Source organism: Amblyomma maculatum, chromosome 3 (assembly GCF_055883805.1).
Source record: "Amblyomma maculatum isolate TAMU_Amacu chromosome 3, ASM5588380v1, whole genome shotgun sequence".
In the NCBI taxonomy this organism is placed as follows: Eukaryota; Metazoa; Arthropoda; class Arachnida; order Ixodida; family Ixodidae; genus Amblyomma; species Amblyomma maculatum.
In genome coordinates, this window is record NC_139346.1 from 169823154 (window position 1) to 169843093 (window position 19940).

The 19940-nt window shown below is 49.0% G+C and overlaps 5 non-coding genes across 5 annotated transcripts; all 5 read left to right on the top strand.

The window, feature by feature from the left end:
- The first annotated feature begins 220 nt into the window (after positions 1-220).
- Positions 221-302, top strand: TRNAL-AAG (transfer RNA leucine (anticodon AAG)). Its single transcript has one exon. It is a non-coding gene; the product is annotated as a tRNA-Leu (tRNA).
- A 217-nt stretch (positions 303-519) lies between these two features.
- Positions 520-601, top strand: TRNAL-AAG (transfer RNA leucine (anticodon AAG)). The gene has a single exon. It is a non-coding gene; the product is annotated as a tRNA-Leu (tRNA).
- Positions 602-3816: 3215 nt separating this feature from the next.
- On the top strand, positions 3817-3898 carry TRNAL-AAG (transfer RNA leucine (anticodon AAG)). Its single transcript has one exon. It is a non-coding gene; the product is annotated as a tRNA-Leu (tRNA).
- A 216-nt stretch (positions 3899-4114) lies between these two features.
- On the top strand, positions 4115-4196 carry TRNAL-AAG (transfer RNA leucine (anticodon AAG)). Its single transcript has one exon. It is a non-coding gene; the product is annotated as a tRNA-Leu (tRNA).
- A 3215-nt stretch (positions 4197-7411) lies between these two features.
- Positions 7412-7493, top strand: TRNAL-AAG (transfer RNA leucine (anticodon AAG)). The gene has a single exon. It is a non-coding gene; the product is annotated as a tRNA-Leu (tRNA).
- The last annotated feature ends 12447 nt before the right edge of the window (positions 7494-19940 follow it).

A 19940-nucleotide genomic window follows, 5' to 3' on the forward strand; every position in this document is an offset into this window, starting at 1 on the left:
TGTATATGCTGCACGTGAAGAACCTCCAAACTGGATGCCGTATCTAGACGCATGTGTATGTCTCCCAGACTTTAGATGTTCTGATGATTGTGCATTGTCGGGCTGAGGATATGACGGGCTCGTATTAAGCAGCCCGGTAACTTTAGACATGGACATGTTTAAGTAAGTGGAGTTGTTCCTTTTTACGGAAGTTTTTCCATGCAATAAAGAAAAAAAAAAAGGTAGCGTGGCCGAGCGGTCTAAGGCGCTGGTTTAAGGCACCAGTCTCTTCGGGGGCGTGGGTTCGAATCCCACCGCTGCCAGAATTTTTGCTACAACCTGTGCACACTGTAGCTCAGCCTGATTTGTGCAGTTAATGGGACTGCATACTAAGTTTCGCGGCCGCTGCTGATTGTGCTAACTTCTGCCGGAAGTTCGTTTTTACTCTCCGTTTCGTTGCACAGGACTGCAAATTTCCTCTTCTAGTGTGTCCTTGAGGAGCAGTATGAGAAATGTTGTCATTATTATGTGTCTGTCGTCGGTAGCGTGGCCGAGCGGTCTAAGGCGCTGGTTTAAGGCACCAGTCTCTTCGGGGGCGTGGGTTCGAATCCCACCGCTGCCAGAATTTTTTCTACAACCTGTGCACACTGTAGCTCAGCCTGATTTGTGCAGTTAATGGGACTGCATACTAGTTTCGCGGCCGCTGCTGATTGCGCTAACTCCTGCCGGAGGTTCGTTTTTACTCTCTGTTTCGTTGTACAGGACTGCAAATTTCCTCTTCTAGTGTGTCCTTGGCCATAGGGTTTTCTTGGCAGGAAATACTGGAGTGGGTTGCCATTACCTTCTCCAGTGAATCACATTTTGTCAGAACTCTCTGCCGTGACCTGTCTATCTTGGGTGGCCCTACGCAGCAGAGCTCACGACTTCATCGAGTTTCGCAAGCCCCTCCGCCACGACAAGGCAGTAAGATCTATGACGCAAGGTAAACTGGATATCGTCAAGCGAGAAATGGACAGATTGAACATTGATATCTTGGGTATCAGCGAGCTCAAGTGGACCGGAATGGGAGAATTTAACTCCGGCGACCATTATGTCTTTTATTGTGGGCACGAATCCAAGAGAAGGAATGGGGTCGCTCTCATAGTAAACAGAAGAATGGGCAAAGCAGTGCTACGGTACAACCCCAAAAACGACCGAATGATTTCACTTCGGATCCAAGCTCACCCTTTCAACATAACAGTTATCCAAGTCTATGCACCGACCACTGCTGCTGAAGAAGCTGACGTTGAAAGATTTTATGCGGACCTACAATGCCTTTTAGACCGCACCCCATCATCAGACGTCGTTTTTCTCATAGGAGACTGGAATGCTAAGGTCGGGAGTGAAGAAATATCCGGAATTACAGGCAAGTTCGGTCTTGGTGAGCCATATGAAGCTGGGCAGAGGCTAGTAGAATTCTGTCAAGAAAGCAACCTGACCATAGCGAATACTCATTTTCAACAGCACAAGAGGCGCCTGTACACATGGATTTCACCGGACGGTCTGTACAGGAATCAGATCGATTATATTATTTGCCGGCAGAGATGGAGAAGCGCTATACAAGCAGTAAAAACAAGGCCTGGGGCCGATTGTGGCACCGATCATCAGCTTCTTGTTGCCAAAATTAAGCTTCGATTGAGGAAAACGCAGAAAACTAGAAGGCCTTTCAGGTATGATCTGGATCAGATTCCATTAGAATATGCTGTGGAAGTGAGGAATCGATTTCAAGAATTAGATCTAGAAGACAAAGAGCCCGAAGAGATGTGGACTGATGTTCGTGATATAATACATGAAGTTGCTACTAAGGTAGTTCCAAAGCAAAAGAAATGCAAAAAAGCAAACTGGTTATCTGAAGAGGCTTTGCAAATAGCTGAGGAAAGGAGGATGGCAAAAGGTATGGGGGAAAGAGAAAGATACAAGGTTCTCAATGCGGATTTTCAGAAAATAGCAAGGAGAGATAAGAATGCCTTCCTGAACATACAGTGTCAAGCAGTTGAGGACAACAGCCAATTAAGGAACACAAGAGCTCTGTATAAGACAATCAAAGATATCAAAGGAAGCTTCTGTGCTAAGCTGGGCGTGATAAAGGACAAACGAGGCAAGGACCTCACTGAAGCCTCAGAGATAAAGAAGAGGTGGCAGGAATACACAGAAGAACTGTACAAGAAGGACCCGGATGTGCAAACCCAACATAGGACGGTGGTGATTACTGATCTCGAGCCGGGCATCCTGACGAGTGAAGTTGAATGGGCCTTAGCCAGCCTTGCTAAGAACAAAGCTAGCGGAATTGATGGTATTCCAGCTGAGTTGCTTCAAAACCTCAACCACGACGCTGTTAACACACTGCATACATTATGTAAAAAGATTTGGACAACCCTGCAGTGGCCACAGGATTGGAGGAGGTCAGTTTACATCCCCATTCCAAAGAAAGGCAGTGCCAAAGATTGTTCCAACTACCGCACGATCGCGCTTATTTCGCATGCTAGCAAGGTGATGTTAAAAATCCTGCAAGGTAGGCTGCAGCAGTATGTGGATCGGGAGCTTCCGGACGTGCAAGCTGGGTTTCGCAAGGGCAGAGGAACCAGAGACCAAATTGCCAACCTTCGCTTGATCATGGAAAAAGCAAGAGAGTTCCAGAAACCCATTTACTTCTGCTTTATTGATTATGCGAAAGCGAAAGCATTTGACTGCGTAGATCACAGCAGATTGTGGCAAGCTCTCCAAGAGATGGGAGTTCCAATTCACCTCATCTGTCTCCTCAGGAACCTTTATGAAGGGCAAGAGGCCACAGTCAGAACTGGGCATGGTCTTACTGATTGGTTTCCGATTGAGAAAGGGGTGAGGCAAGGCTGCATACTGTCGCCCTGCCTATTTAACCTATATGCAGAGTGCATCATGAGGAAAGCCGGTCTGGATGAGTCTTCAGCTGGAGTGAAGATTGCTGGAAAACGTATCAACAACCTTAGATATGCGGATGATACCACTTTAATGGCAGAAAGTGAAGTGGAACTCAAGAGACTTCTGATGCGCGTACAAGAAGAGAGTGAGAAGTTTGGGCTTAAACTGAACATTAAAAAGACGAAGATCATGGCGTCTTGCCCTATCAAGTCCTGGAGCATCAATGGACAAGAAGTGGAAGCTGTGACAGATTTTCTGTTCTTGGGCGCCAAGATTACCTCGGAAGGAGACTGCAGCCATGAAATTAGGAGACGCCTGCTTCTGGGAAAGAGAGCAATGGTTAGCCTTGACCGCCTAGTAAAGAGCAGAGACATTAGTCTGCCAACCAAGATCCGTATAACCCGTGCTATGGTCTTTCCAGTTGTGATGTATGGATGCGAGAGTTGGACTGTGAAAAAGGCTGACCGCCGAAGAATTGACGCGTTTGAATTGTGGTGCTGGCGAAGACTCTTAAGAGTTCCTTGGACTGCCAGAAGATCAAATCAGTCGATATTGTCGACCATAAACCCTGACTGCTCATTGGAGGGTCAAATTCTAAAGTTAAAGCTCAGCTACTTTGGTCATCTGATGAGAAGAGAGGAGTCGCTGGAGAAAGATTTGATGTTGGGAAAGGTTGAGGGTCGCCGGAGAAGGGGTAGGCAGCGAACGCGATGGTTAGATGGCATTCTCGAGGCATTGCAGATGAAGCTATGTGATGTTAAGAAGATAGTGAGAGACCGGAAAGCGTGGCGTGACATGGTCCATAGGGCCACGAAGAGTCGGACACGACTGAACGCCTGAACTGAGTGTGTCCTTGAGGAGCAGTATGAGAAATGTTGTCATTATTATGTGTCCGTCGTCGGTAGCGTGGCCGAGCGGTCTAAGGCGCTGGTTTAAGGCACCAGTCTGTTCGGGGGCGTGGGTTCGAATCCCACCACTGCCAGAATTTTTGCTACAACCTGTGCACACTGTAGCTCAGCCTGATTTGTGCAGTTAATGGGACTGCATACTAGTTTCGCGGCCGCTGCTGATTGTGCTAACTCCTGCCGGAGGTTCGTTTTTACTCTCTCTTTCGTTGTACAGGACTGCAAATTTCCTCTTCTAGTGTGTCCTTGAGGAGCAGTATGAGAAATGTTGTCATTATTATGTGTCTGTCGTCGGTAGCGTGGCCGAGCGGTCTAAGGCGCTGGTTTAAGGCACCAGTCTCTTCGGGGGCGTGGGTTCGAATCCCACCGCTGCCAGAATTTTTTCTACAACCTGTGCACACTGTAGCTCAGCCTGATTTGTGCAGTTAATGGGACTGCATACTAGTTTCGCGGCCGCTGCTGATTGCGCTAACTCCTGCCGGAGGTTCGTTTTTACTCTCTGTTTCGTTGTACAGGACTGCAAATTTCCTCTTCTAGTGTGTCCTTGGCCATAGGGTTTTCTTGGCAGGAAATACTGGAGTGGGTTGCCATTACCTTCTCCAGTGAATCACATTTTGTCAGAACTCTCTGCCGTGACCTGTCTATCTTGGGTGGCCCTACGCAGCAGAGCTCACGACTTCATCGAGTTTCGCAAGCCCCTCCGCCACGACAAGGCAGTAAGATCTATGACGCAAGGTAAACTGGATATCGTCAAGCGAGAAATGGACAGATTGAACATTGATATCTTGGGTATCAGCGAGCTCAAGTGGACCGGAATGGGAGAATTTAACTCCGGCGACCATTATGTCTTTTATTGTGGGCACGAATCCAAGAGAAGGAATGGGGTCGCTCTCATAGTAAACAGAAGAATGGGCAAAGCAGTGCTACGGTACAACCCCAAAAACGACCGAATGATTTCACTTCGGATCCAAGCTCACCCTTTCAACATAACAGTTATCCAAGTCTATGCACCGACCACTGCTGCTGAAGAAGCTGACGTTGAAAGATTTTATGCGGACCTACAATGCCTTTTAGACCGCACCCCATCATCAGACGTCGTTTTTCTCATAGGAGACTGGAATGCTAAGGTCGGGAGTGAAGAAATATCCGGAATTACAGGCAAGTTCGGTCTTGGTGAGCCATATGAAGCTGGGCAGAGGCTAGTAGAATTCTGTCAAGAAAGCAACCTGACCATAGCGAATACTCATTTTCAACAGCACAAGAGGCGCCTGTACACATGGATTTCACCGGACGGTCTGTACAGGAATCAGATCGATTATATTATTTGCCGGCAGAGATGGAGAAGCGCTATACAAGCAGTAAAAACAAGGCCTGGGGCCGATTGTGGCACCGATCATCAGCTTCTTGTTGCCAAAATTAAGCTTCGATTGAGGAAAACGCAGAAAACTAGAAGGCCTTTCAGGTATGATCTGGATCAGATTCCATTAGAATATGCTGTGGAAGTGAGGAATCGATTTCAAGAATTAGATCTAGAAGACAAAGAGCCCGAAGAGATGTGGACTGATGTTCGTGATATAATACATGAAGTTGCTACTAAGGTAGTTCCAAAGCAAAAGAAATGCAAAAAAGCAAACTGGTTATCTGAAGAGGCTTTGCAAATAGCTGAGGAAAGGAGGATGGCAAAAGGTATGGGGGAAAGAGAAAGATACAAGGTTCTCAATGCGGATTTTCAGAAAATAGCAAGGAGAGATAAGAATGCCTTCCTGAACATACAGTGTCAAGCAGTTGAGGACAACAGCCAATTAAGGAACACAAGAGCTCTGTATAAGACAATCAAAGATATCAAAGGAAGCTTCTGTGCTAAGCTGGGCGTGATAAAGGACAAACGAGGCAAGGACCTCACTGAAGCCTCAGAGATAAAGAAGAGGTGGCAGGAATACACAGAAGAACTGTACAAGAAGGACCCGGATGTGCAAACCCAACATAGGACGGTGGTGATTACTGATCTCGAGCCGGGCATCCTGACGAGTGAAGTTGAATGGGCCTTAGCCAGCCTTGCTAAGAACAAAGCTAGCGGAATTGATGGTATTCCAGCTGAGTTGCTTCAAAACCTCAACCACGACGCTGTTAACACACTGCATACATTATGTAAAAAGATTTGGACAACCCTGCAGTGGCCACAGGATTGGAGGAGGTCAGTTTACATCCCCATTCCAAAGAAAGGCAGTGCCAAAGATTGTTCCAACTACCGCACGATCGCGCTTATTTCGCATGCTAGCAAGGTGATGTTAAAAATCCTGCAAGGTAGGCTGCAGCAGTATGTGGATCGGGAGCTTCCGGACGTGCAAGCTGGGTTTCGCAAGGGCAGAGGAACCAGAGACCAAATTGCCAACCTTCGCTTGATCATGGAAAAAGCAAGAGAGTTCCAGAAACCCATTTACTTCTGCTTTATTGATTATGCGAAAGCGAAAGCATTTGACTGCGTAGATCACAGCAGATTGTGGCAAGCTCTCCAAGAGATGGGAGTTCCAATTCACCTCATCTGTCTCCTCAGGAACCTTTATGAAGGGCAAGAGGCCACAGTCAGAACTGGGCATGGTCTTACTGATTGGTTTCCGATTGAGAAAGGGGTGAGGCAAGGCTGCATACTGTCGCCCTGCCTATTTAACCTATATGCAGAGTGCATCATGAGGAAAGCCGGTCTGGATGAGTCTTCAGCTGGAGTGAAGATTGCTGGAAAACGTATCAACAACCTTAGATATGCGGATGATACCACTTTAATGGCAGAAAGTGAAGTGGAACTCAAGAGACTTCTGATGCGCGTACAAGAAGAGAGTGAGAAGTTTGGGCTTAAACTGAACATTAAAAAGACGAAGATCATGGCGTCTTGCCCTATCAAGTCCTGGAGCATCAATGGACAAGAAGTGGAAGCTGTGACAGATTTTCTGTTCTTGGGCGCCAAGATTACCTCGGAAGGAGACTGCAGCCATGAAATTAGGAGACGCCTGCTTCTGGGAAAGAGAGCAATGGTTAGCCTTGACCGCCTAGTAAAGAGCAGAGACATTAGTCTGCCAACCAAGATCCGTATAACCCGTGCTATGGTCTTTCCAGTTGTGATGTATGGATGCGAGAGTTGGACTGTGAAAAAGGCTGACCGCCGAAGAATTGACGCGTTTGAATTGTGGTGCTGGCGAAGACTCTTAAGAGTTCCTTGGACTGCCAGAAGATCAAATCAGTCGATATTGTCGACCATAAACCCTGACTGCTCATTGGAGGGTCAAATTCTAAAGTTAAAGCTCAGCTACTTTGGTCATCTGATGAGAAGAGAGGAGTCGCTGGAGAAAGATTTGATGTTGGGAAAGGTTGAGGGTCGCCGGAGAAGGGGTAGGCAGCGAACGCGATGGTTAGATGGCATTCTCGAGGCATTGCAGATGAAGCTATGTGATGTTAAGAAGATAGTGAGAGACCGGAAAGCGTGGCGTGACATGGTCCATAGGGCCACGAAGAGTCGGACACGACTGAACGCCTGAACTGAGTGTGTCCTTGAGGAGCAGTATGAGAAATGTTGTCATTATTATGTGTCCGTCGTCGGTAGCGTGGCCGAGCGGTCTAAGGCGCTGGTTTAAGGCACCAGTCTGTTCGGGGGCGTGGGTTCGAATCCCACCACTGCCAGAATTTTTGCTACAACCTGTGCACACTGTAGCTCAGCCTGATTTGTGCAGTTAATGGGACTGCATACTAGTTTCGCGGCCGCTGCTGATTGTGCTAACTCCTGCCGGAGGTTCGTTTTTACTCTCTCTTTCGTTGTACAGGACTGCAAATTTCCTCTTCTAGTGTGTCCTTGAGGAGCAGTATGAGAAATGTTGTCATTATTATGTGTCTGTCGTCGGTAGCGTGTGTGTGTGTGTGTGTGTGTGTGTGTGTGTGTGTGTGTGTGTGTGTGTGTGTGTGTGTGTGTGTGTGTGTGTGTGTGTGTGTGTGTGTGTGTGTGTGTGTGTGTGTGTGTGTGTGTGTGTGTGTGTGTGTGTGTGTGTGTGTGTGTGTGTGTGTGTGTGTGTGTGTGTGTGTGTGTGTGTGTGTGTGTGTGTGTGTGTGTGTGTGTGTGTGTGTGTGTGTGTGTGTGTGTGTGTGTGTGTGTGTGTGTGTGTGTGTGTGTGTGTGTGTGTGTGTGTGTGTGTGTGTGTGTGTGTGTGTGTGTGTGTGTGTGTGTGTGTGTGTGTGTGTGTGTGTGTGTGTGTGTGTGTGTGTGTGTGTGTGTGTGTGTGTGTGTGTGTGTGTGTGTGTGTGTGTGTGTGTGTGTGTGTGTGTGTGTGTGTGTGTGTGTGTGTGTGTGTGTGTGTGTGTGTGTGTGTGTGTGTGTGTGTGTGTGTGTGTGTGTGTGTGTGTGTGTGTGTGTGTGTGTGTGTGTGTGTGTGTGTGTGTGTGTGTGTGTGTGTGTGTGTGTGTGTGTGTGTGTGTGTGTGTGTGTGTGTGTGTGTGTGTGTGTGTGTGTGTGTGTGTGTGTGTGTGTGTGTGTGTGTGTGTGTGTGGAGTAATTTTTTTTCTTTTGGCAATAAATTTGGCAATAAAGAAAAAAAGCCTGGCCGAGCAGTCTATGCTGGTTTAAGGCACCAGTCTCTTCAGGGGCGTTGGTTCGAATATCACCGCTGTCAGAGTTTTTGCTACAACTTGTGCCCAGATTAGCTCGGCCTGATTTGTGTAGTTAACGGGACTGCACACTAAATTTTGCGGCCGCTGCTGATTGCGTTAACTCCTGGCGGAAGTTTGTTTTTACTTTCTGTTTCGTTTCTCAGGACTGCGAATTTCGCGAAGCCGTTGAGGGTGTTATTGAAGTTCTCAAGACACAAGACGAAGTGCCTGAGTGGCTTCCGAGAATGGAAGTGTCGCTGCAAATGACTGATTTGTAATGGATCACTCAGCCCAAATCGCGTGGTTTTAACCCATGGTGTGTATTTTTCGCGTAATATTCTGTGTGTGTGTGCATGTGGAGTAATGTTTTTTTTTTTTGTGTGTGTAAAATCTGAAATAAATTAGGAAATAAAAAGAAAAAAACGTGGCCGAGCCACAACTTGAGTCCGCCAGTAGGGCTCACTGTCGCGGTAAAACTCTAACGGAGCGCCTAGGTACTTCGCGGGTGTACTAAGCCATTGCATGTTGGCGAAAGTACCAGGGGTCTCTGGCCGAGTACCATGCCAAAATAAAAGGCACTTAGTCCAATTGACAGCACTTCCGCTGGCAGCTCAGAAACGCTTCACAATATCCACACTTTTCAAAATGCTCTCATAGTCAACGCAGAAAACCGCAACGTCGTCGGCATACGCTAGGAGTTTAACCTCGGCTTGCTGTAGTTTGAAGCCTTTGATATAACAAGTCCCGATGATACTGAGGCAAAGGGGTTCTATGTACAAATCAAAGAGTAGAAGGCGAGAGGGGGCAACCCTGGCGAACAAATTGTTGCACCTCGATGCGTGCCATCGCCCTCGCAGCCTCTGACTCCTCCTCCAAATACATCATAACCGACTCGCGAGGGGCTTGTTGGAACGTCCAGCAAGGGTGGACTGCTCCTCTAGCTTACCGCATATGCAAAAATTGCAGTCGAGATTCGGATCCCGCGTACCGATCTCTCGATTGGGCTCCAGGTCACCAAGGTCTCCAAGGGAATGAGGCAGCCGACGCCGCCGCCCGCGCGATTTCTCTCCGGGCATTTCCTACGGGACCCGACGCGGACCGGGATTTTGATTTCAGCCCAGTGTACAAATTTAAAGAAATATGTGAATATTACAGATCTACGCACCAAACTCTTCCCACCCCGTGCAAAGGGCTGGGGAAGGCTAACGAGCGGGTGCTCCTGCGCCTGCTCACCAATACAATGTTGTGCCCGGCTATTCTAAAACATTTTGATCCGCAATTCGACGGGCTGTGCTCGCACTGCGGGGAGGTGTCTGACATCTACCACATGGTGTGGGCCTGCCAGAAAACCCCATCTTTGCCCCCTATCCCCAACCCCACCCGAGAGAACTGGGAGGCGACCCTGTCCGGCTGCTGCACCCTAGAGGCCCAAAAGGTTTTAACGCAGCGCGCCCGGGCTGCGGCAAACGCCAATGGAGGGCCTGTCTAGGCATCCCACCTAGTGCACACACCTATATGTATTATAATAATAAATGTTTTCACCACCACCACCACCACCCACCGATTTTTTTATTATTAGCCGCGTCGTGCAACCACTGTACGCCATTTTGAAACCCTCTGTGATGACTGTTCCAACGTTTACATGTTGCAAAATGGTAAACAAAATTTCGTGTGGCACTCGATCGAACGCTTTTTTCAAATCGAGCTGGAGCATTGCGACGCGCATGTGCAGAGCATCGCAGCAATCCAGCACGCATCTCACCGTGTGAATGATTGTGAAAATGGATCGGTCTCTCATGCCGCACGTCTGATGTGGTCCAATTATATCCTTCATAACCGTTCGAAGTCTTTTAGTGAGTACTTTCATGTATACCTTATAATCAACATTGGTTAAGCTAATAGGACGATAGGCAGTTACTTGCATTAATGCGGGTCGATCATCTGTTTTGGGGATCAGAACTGTATGAGTGGACAGGGAAGAAGGCGGTAGATGCTTTCGTTTGTAAGCATCATCTAAAACTCGAAACCAATATAGGCGTTAGTTCTAGCTTAAAAGCTTTTTAAAAATCGGCGCCCAATCCATAACTTTAACTTTTTCAGAACTAAAAGGGGCTGTGGCGCCCCACTTATTTATGTATGTATGTATGTACGTATGTATGTATGTGTGTGTGTGTGTGTGTGTGGTGTGTGTGTGTATGTATGTACGTACGTACGTACGTACGTACGTACGTACGTACGTACGTATGTATGTATGTATGTATGTATGTATGTATGTATGTATGTATGTATGTATGTATGTATGTATGTATGTATGTATGTATGTATGTATGTATGTATGTATGTATGTATGTATGTATGTATGTATGTATGTATGTATGTATGTATGTATGTATGTATGTATGTATGTATGCATGCTGGTTTGTGGGATTTAACGTCCCAAAGGGACTAAGGCTATGAGAGACGCCGTAGTGGAGGACTCCGGTAATTTCGACCACCTGGGGTTCTTTAACGTGCACTGACATCGCACAGCACACGGGCGCCTTGCTTTTCGCCTCCATCGAAATGCGGCCGCCGAGGCCGGGATTCAATCCCACATCCTTGGGAACAGTAATCAAGCGCCGTAACCACTGCGCCACCCCGGCGGGGCGAAGGTGGTACTGAAAGAAGAGATAATGAGGTAATGCAGTGGAGGGCTCAGGAATAATTTCGACCCTCAGGGGATCTTTACGGGCACCGACATCGTACAGCACACAGACGCCTTTGCGTTTCACCTTCATCGAAACGCGGCCGCAGCTGTCGTGTTTGAAACCGGGTGCTCCGTTTCAGTAGCCGAGCGCCTTAACCACGGTGCAGTAATAGTTTCGGGTTTCAGAAAAGAAAAGGAAATTGGTTTTGAGACAAGGCACTGTATCCCATCAGCGGACACATCAACCGCGCCGTAAAGGCCGATTCAGACGACGCATGAAATCGCTGGAGTCAGCGAGTGGACGAGAACCCAGTGACCCGACGCCACTGGAAAAATGCGGTGTAGTTGGCTTGGAATGCCGTCGCCTGCCATTTTCCCCTGCGGTGGTGGAGCTGTTGTGCGCGCCTACGGTGGTTTCCGCCGGCGCCGCCGCCCGCTCTGCCCGTCCGGCGCCTCGTCGCCACCCGCAGATGAGGCAAAGCCAATGACGTACAGCCTTTGACAAAAGTGTAGAGCCCAAAGGGGCTGCTTCTGAGCCGTACAATGGCGCTGATTAAGCATTAGTGTAGGGCGTTCCCATTAGAGAGGGAAAAAAGTCCTTACTATCAAGAGATTCGGAACACTAGAAATGCATTACAAGCCGCGCGAAATGGCTTAGAAGCAGGCTCCCTGGGCTCCACACTTTTGTCAAAGACTGTACGTCGGATGACGTATGTGATGATCTGTCCATGGACAGTTCGTCCGTAGTGTGAATGGAAAGGATAAGGTTAAACAGAAAAACAGGACGCGTAACTGCGTCACTCCGGGTGCAAACACACTGAGAGGGAAGCAATCGAGATGAACAGAAGAGAAGGAGGATACCCCGAATCGATTTCTAATGCAGCAGGCCTCGATCGTTATGCCATACGGTCGATTTTCACTTGCCCCGCACTGCATGTAATGCGTAGGTAATACATTTGAAGACTAGCTTGCTCATAGCAAGGGAACGTAAAGCACAATGAGCATTCCGCGTACCATTTGCGGATGAGTACACATGTATACGCGACGGTCAGACCAACGCTCTGATGGACTTGCGTTCTTCAATATGTCGGATATAAAAGTGAGCGAGATCTCTTAATTTGAATTGCTGAACTGAATTACGGCAAGAATGCATATGCCTGTGCACCCTTTTTCTACAACGTTGTGCGTGTCGCAGATGGAGCAACGTCAAAGGTCGTTGGCTTGTGCTCTGCCCGCTTAACTACATTTGGCCGCCATACACCGTCTTGTTCACAGTGCAATAGCATTGCCCTCACACCGTCATTCTTGGGCTCGAATTTTTTTTCTGGCCATGCAGTCATCATAGACTGTGCTACAAGCGTCGCTGAACTTAATCTCCCTCTTCTTTCGACTCACCCTCTCCTGTTGTGCACCGACTTTGTAGTGTCGACTTTATCCGTCTGCAATCTAAAGCCGCAACTTACGTCACTTTCTACCCTGTACCCCCTATTCCCGATGGACACTATATCGTTACCCCAACCCTCATACGAAGCGTTGCCCTTGCTCATACCATCGTCACTATAACTGCGTACCAAATATGCCTCCCTGCAAGGCATCTCGCTCACCACTCTGTCTTATAAATGAATGTGACCGCTCTGTTGTGGCCACCGGTTTTCCATCCTCTTCTGACTACTCTTTATCTGAAGTTTCCAGCCTTCAAGACTACACAAAGATAATCGCTAGGGTTCTTCCTCTCCCCGCCGGGGTGGCGCAGTGGTTACGACGCTCGACTACTGTTCCCAAGGACACGGGATCGAATCCCGGCCTTGGCGGCAGCCCTTTGATGGAGGCGAAAAGCAAGGCGCCCGTGTGCTGTGCGAAATCAGTGCACGTTAAAAAACCCCAGGTGGTCGAAATTTCCGGAGTCCTCCACTACGGCGTCTCTCATAGCCTAAGTTGCTTTAGGAAGTTAAACCCCACAAACCAACCAACCATCTTTCCCTCCACAAGCTCACACACTCTGCCGTCTGCTGGCATCTTTCAGACAATTTTTTTATTTTGATCAGCGAGCGCCCTTTGACTCGAACCACTCTTGTACAGCATCGCATACACACTGGCGACACCAGGTAATCCAAAAGGAGGTTGACAAGATGCTCGCTCAAGACATCATCGAACCCTCGACGAGCCCGTGAGCGTCCCCAGTCGTGGCCTCCGCGATGAAGCGCGGCGTTGCTGCGCCGGAGCCGATCGCGGCGGCCACGCCCCAGTCGTTCTGGTTAAAAAGAAAGACGGCAGCTGGCTCTTCTGCGTCAATTATCGCCATCTTAACTGCGTCACTAAAAAAGCCGTGTACCCTCACGGAGCTAAATACTTTTCTTCCATCGATTTACGGTCTGGGTATTGGCAGATTGCTGCTGACGGGCAGGACCGTGAAAAGAAAACAGCCTTTGTCACACTGGACGAAAGTAATGCCGTTTGATCTCTGCAACGTCTGGCGAAATTTGAACGAATGATGGACTCCCTTCTTCGCGGATTTAAATGGACAACCTGTCTGTGCTACCTCGATGACGTCGTCATTTTCTCGCCGACCCTTTCTTCACACCTTGAACGCCTCGCCAGTATTCTCAGTGTGTTCCGTGCAGCCGGCCTTCAGCTTGGTCGCCGCCAACTCACCATTCTTGGAAACATGGGTGAAACCTCTGGAGTGTGATCTGATCCGGCTAAAATTCGTCAAATACTTTCCGCGTCCCCACTCTTCGAAGGATGTGCGCAGGTCTGTTGGCCTTTGCTCTTACTTCGCCGTTTTATCAAAGATTTTGCCCGTACCGCTTGTCCTCTCACACGACCTACTTAAGACTGACGCCGCTTTCACGTGGGCCCTGACCAGCAGGTGCGTTTTCAACGCTGATAAGCTTACTGACGTCTCCCCCCCCACCCCCCCCCCCATTTGGCTCATTTCGATCCCTCAGCTTCCACTGAAGTTCAAACAGACGCGCGCGGATATGAGATCGATGTAATGCTCACCCAATGCCACCATGGCGAAGACCGCGTCATCGCATATATGCTAGCCGCCTTCTCTCCAACGCCGAACGCAATTATTCGATCACTTAGCGCGAGTGTCTCGCCTTTGTATGCATGGGCTGTCGCTAAATTCCGACCTTACTTATTCGGCCGTTCTTTCTCAGTTATAACTGGCCATCACGGGCTTTGTTGGGTCATCCTTGAGATCCCTCTGGCTGTCTTGGTCGCTGGGCCCTGCGCCTTCAAGAATACTCCTACAACCTGGTGTGTAATTCGGGGCGCCTTCATCAAGACGCCGACTATTCGTCTCGCTATATCCTGTAGAGCCCCCTGATCTCGGTAACACAGAGGCCATTCCTTGCGTCTTCACCCTCTCCAATATGGCCAACATAGGAGGCGAACAGCGCAACGACCCATCTTTAAGATCCATCATTAAGGCCTGACGTCTGGAAGATCGGATTCTTCTCTACAGCTTTTTGTTGCGCAGGATGATGTCCTCTACCGCCGTAACTTTCATAATGACGGTTCTCCCCTTCTGTTGGCGATACCCAAGCAGCTCCGCTACTCTCTTATTGAAGAAATCCACGACCTGCCCACAGGGCCACCTCGGTGTATCTCGCACTTACGACCGGGTACGGCGTCGTATTTTTTTGTGTTTTTTTTTGTTTTTAGCCTGGACTATAACGCAGCATCCGGCGCTACATCGCAGCCTGCGACACGTGTACGCGTAGGAAAAAACCATCGAGGCCACCATGCTGGCCTTCTCCAACCTATTGGCGTGCCCCTGGAACCGTTTTATCGTTTTGGGCTCAACCTTCTTGGCCCGTTCCCGACGTCACGGTCAGGTCACAAATGGATCGCAGTGGCAACCGATTATGCTACACGCTACGCCATCACACAAGCTTTACCCACGAGCTGCGCAACGGATGTCGCTTTCTTTTACACAGCGTCATTCTGCATTACGGCGCTCTTCGTCAATCACCGACCGCGGTCACTACTTTTTGTTACTGAAGACACTGAAGACCGAGTTACTGAAGACACCTTGCGTGCATGTTCTACGAAGCATAAGGTCGCGACCACGTGCCATCTACAAACCAACGGCCTTACTGAGCGCTTCAACCGCACACTAACGGACATGTTATGTATGTATCACCTGATACCACGAGTGGGACCTCGTGCTGCCGTATGTGACATCTGCCTAGAATTCTTCCATGAACGGCACGACACGACAGGTTATTCACCCTTCTTCCTGCTCTTTGGCAGGAACTCCGCTTAACCTGTGGACACGCTGGTCCCGCCTTCTGGCCGCCCCACAACCACCTACGCATGTGACGCCATTGCTCAAGCCTTTGAAGAACGCCAAGTAACCCGTAGTCGGCTCATCGCCTCTCAGACTTCCCAGAAGTCTGCTTACGATAGGCGACACCGCCACAACCCTTGGTCCTTGGTTATTCTATGGTCTCCTTCACGCAGCGCTGGTCTCTCGGAGATACCTTTGTCCCCCTACAGTGGCCCTATCGTGCGGTGCGCCAAGTCACCGATGTGACGTATGAACTTGCCCCTCTTGTGTCCGCGTCCTCCTCCTCTCGCTCCACGACTGACACTGTCCATGTTTCCCGCCTAAACCCATGCGAACACATGCCTTTTTTGCCAGTTTAGCGCCGGGACGGCGCTTACACCTCCGGGGGTGATGTTACGAGAAGACAAGAATGAAGTGTTTCCTTCCCTTGCTTCCCGGAAGGGAAAAGGCAGATAGATGACGAAGAAGTGGGATTGGTTTCGTGGTGCTGTTCTGTTATACCAGTTGCAGCTGTCTTGTAAATATACTGCAGATACATCCGAGTCCTCACATTACAATATTAATAGAGGAGTACGAGGGCTTTGCACCAGGGACTCAAAATTCATTCACACAGCCATCCGCAGCACTGCAAAAGGCAAGATGACCTGGCCCTGTCGGGACCATGCACACTACAACAAACAACTGTGCTCCCGTGTACCTCTCGTCCCTACTCTTACTTTTGGCCCTAAGGGGCAAGAGGTGCGTAGGTGCTTTCGCAGTGCTGCAAATCGTTTGGTGGTGCGCTCACATGTCACAATAAGCGTCATGCCTTGGCATAACCTCCTTTATACTCCCTGTGCCTGTCAACGCGCCGCGCGAACAATAGAGCGGCGCCGTCGGAAAAAGTTGCGCGGCGCTGCCGCTCCCTTCGCTGAGGGCGCCACTGACGTAGGGGTCGAGGCGCATGGGTCGCACGGGTGCGAACGTCGGCGCGGGGCGGGAGCGCTGTTATTCGCTAGCGTGATAACTGTTCCTAAGCATGAATCGTGCATATTCAGCATATTTACTTCTAAGGCCGACATCCACTAAGCATAACAAGTGACCATGATACTTGTTAGGCAACAACACCAACGCTATATGACATTTTATGTCAGGCAGTTTCAAGAAATTGCTCATGGCTCGAAAAACTGCATGACTGCTCCGCTAGCGTCAATGGTAATAAAAAAATTACAATGCTAGTCTACGCTGCAATAAAACAAAATTTAAGAAGAAAGGCACCAGCATTTATTTACACATTTCACAACAGCAATTGTGCTACAAGAGTACCATGTAGAAGTGGTGTGATGAATAGTTGTCACAAGTAGAAAAAAATGTTGACGGTGACTGCTGTCACTGATAGCACTTCAGAAGCCAGCTTGATTTACAGATGACTGGAACAATTGTATCGCAGTTTGCCATTGAGATCTGGAAGGAGAACAATTTTAGTATCAGCTGTTACTTACAATGATTCAGCGCGTCGTACAAACGTTTTTTTTTTAACTTGAAGAACAAGGAAAGACAAATATACGCGTTGCATTTTTCTGTTTCGATCACTCCAAAATAATTGTCACAATAGGCAAAGCTTGTGTTTTTATTTTTTCACAGAATTGCGCAGTTAGCGAAACAAAAAATACTGCGCTGGGGCACATGTAACATACCACACAGACAAGCTAACCAGGGAGGAAGTCAGCATCGCAGTCCAGAAAATACACGTGCACATTTAATATTATTACCTTACTGACGCGTAATAAACACACTTCTGGTGCTGTCATTATTTTTCACAGGCCTTAATGTGGTTGAGTATGAGTTTCGCGGTTTCCGATGTTAGAGAGGTACAGCGATTTAGTTGACAAAGAAAACTATGATACGCTTTGCCCAATCCGCCTTTTGCGCGAGTTTTCTGCGCATGCGCGAAATCGTAGCGGCGACCGATGGAAACACACTGAGCGGCGTCGACGGCGTTTCTCGGCGCCGCCAGTGCACGGGGGCTAGCGGCACCGGGCGGCACGGTGGCCGTCACAGGCTTGGCAAAGCGATGCCAACCACATCTGCCGCGTACGGTTGCCACTCTCTAAGCGCGCCAAGATGCAAGACGCGGTTTTTCAGGTTTCCTTCGCCGAGCCGCGGCCAACAACGACGTGAAGCTACAATTAGGGCCACCATATAGCGTCAAGATGTGAATGGCCGACCTTAGCTACCTACTGCGTACTCTCGACTGTGCGAAAAACACTTCGTTACAGGTATGTATGCATCTAAAGGAAATGTGCATGATGAAACGTATCTACCGGAGTTTGCACCAAGCCTGTAACCCACCAGTGATAGCCGCAATGAGCATTTGTTCGGCGCGTCTGATGGCGATGTATTTTGTCGTTTGTTTTCTTTATATGCGAAGGGGCCGGGTAGCGCAGATATAACAGGTGGCTGTGTGCGCTAGACCGTAATATTTAGCATGTTTTATCGCGACTGCCGCCTGACTAATAAGAAAAGAAAAATTGGGCGTTTGTTGTGATGCACCGCCGTTCACGAGCCGAGTGGTTGAGCTGATCATGAGGCTCGCGAACGGCAGTGCATTAAAACGCCGTATTTTTTTTCTCGTCAGGCAGTCACGATAAAACATGCTAAATATTACGGCCTAGCGCACAGAGCCGCCTGTGATATCTAAGCTACCTACCCCTTTCGCACATAAAGAAAAGAAAGGACAAAATACACCGCCTCCAGTCCCCGGCGGGTGGTGCAGTGGTAAGACGCCCGACTACTGTGCCGGAGTTCCCGGGATCGAATCCCGGCCTCGGCGGCTGCGTTTCGATGGAGGCGAAACGAAGTGGCGTCCGTGTGCTGTGCGATGTCAGCGCACGTTAAAGATCCCCAGGTGGTCGAAATTACTCCGTAGCCCTCCACTACGGCTCCTCTTTCTCTCTTTCCACTTTCATTCCCACCTTCCTCCCTTCCCTTCGGCGCGGTTCGGGTGTCCACAGAGCAAGTGTGACAGTTACTGCGCCTTTCCCTTCCTGTGAACCAATTTAATTTAATTTAATTTAGTCCCCGGCGCAACTAAAGCAATCACGCACCGAAAAAATCCTCATTGCAGCTATCCCTTGGGCGCTACAGCCTGGGTGAAAACTCCAGTAGGTACTTTTCATCATGCATATTTCGTTTAGATGCATACATACCTGTAGCATCTGTGTTTTTGCCGCTAGGAGCAAAATATGACGCACCATGCACTCTTGCACAACGCACAGTTTTTTTTTTTAAATTAAAGGCTCGCCTTCGTGCACGCCAAAGCATCCGGATTTTGTTCCTTTGGTGTACGCAGTCAGATGCACTTCGTTAGGGAGCTTGATAATCGTCTCTACGTCCAAGGCAAGGAAACCGCCCGGCACAATAAATGAGTCTCCTGGAGGGTTCATGCTCGTTCACTTGCAGAGTATCCGGATCGCTCTGGACGTAGAACAGGGTTGGTTCCTGACCGAGATGCGCATCCGATATGTAGGAGATTCACACGTGTCACCAAGTTGTTGATTCCGCAGAAATCGCGGCGGAGGCAGAAATGAACAATTGGAGATCCTTTCACAACAGCATGACCATTCTCTGCGCACAGAGAACCTTTTCACCACTGCGACCACATCCGTTCTGACTCCTGAGGCCAGAAACCGGCTACAGCTCTGAATCATCCATTGCCAGAAAAATGCAGCGCGTTTCCTGCAGGTGTGCATTCCGGCCGGGACAATGCCCTTTTCACGGGGTGTGTATATGTGCCTCTCTGCCGATCTTCGTGGATGAAATCCTATAGCTGCACGGTTGTAGATGACGCGAGGAGGAAGCGACGCCCATTGCACCATGCCGGCGCCGCGGTGACCGCATTGTGCTCGGTAACTCAAGACACCCCGCGCATATGCGCCGCTCAAAGTCACAGGAGACGATTCCACCTAGCTCTGCAGCATCAAGAAACCCCTGGCTGCTTTACCCTTTGAGATCCCTCTCTCTCTCTCTGCCCCCACGCTCTCATGTCTGCCGAAAACCTGCACGTTGAGAGCGTATTCTGTCACGTCGAACACGGCCCGCGCTACACGCTCTTACAATACGGAGATAGTATATGCGTACGTGCGTTATGAGTGGATTGTGAAAACGCTCTACCTTCCCTCATACTGCGTGAACATGATATGCTGCAATCACTGTCACTACTTTCCGCTCCGAGGCCAAAAAAGGGGGGAAGCTTTCGCTTTCTACCAGCGTTGGCGTGGCCATTTCGTATGGTGCGCTTTCGCGTCGTCTGCTACACTGCCGATCAATGTGTTTCCCGCCCGCTCCCGCATGATGGCGCCACATCCTCGCGCAAAAGTCGGATTCGGTTTACCACTTTAAGGTAGTCAACTTCACAATAGGTAAATCTTGTTTTTCTATTTTATCACAAAATTTCGCAATTAGCGTATACTGCAAAAAAGAAAAAAAAAAAAACATCGCGGGAGCACATCAAACACACTACGCA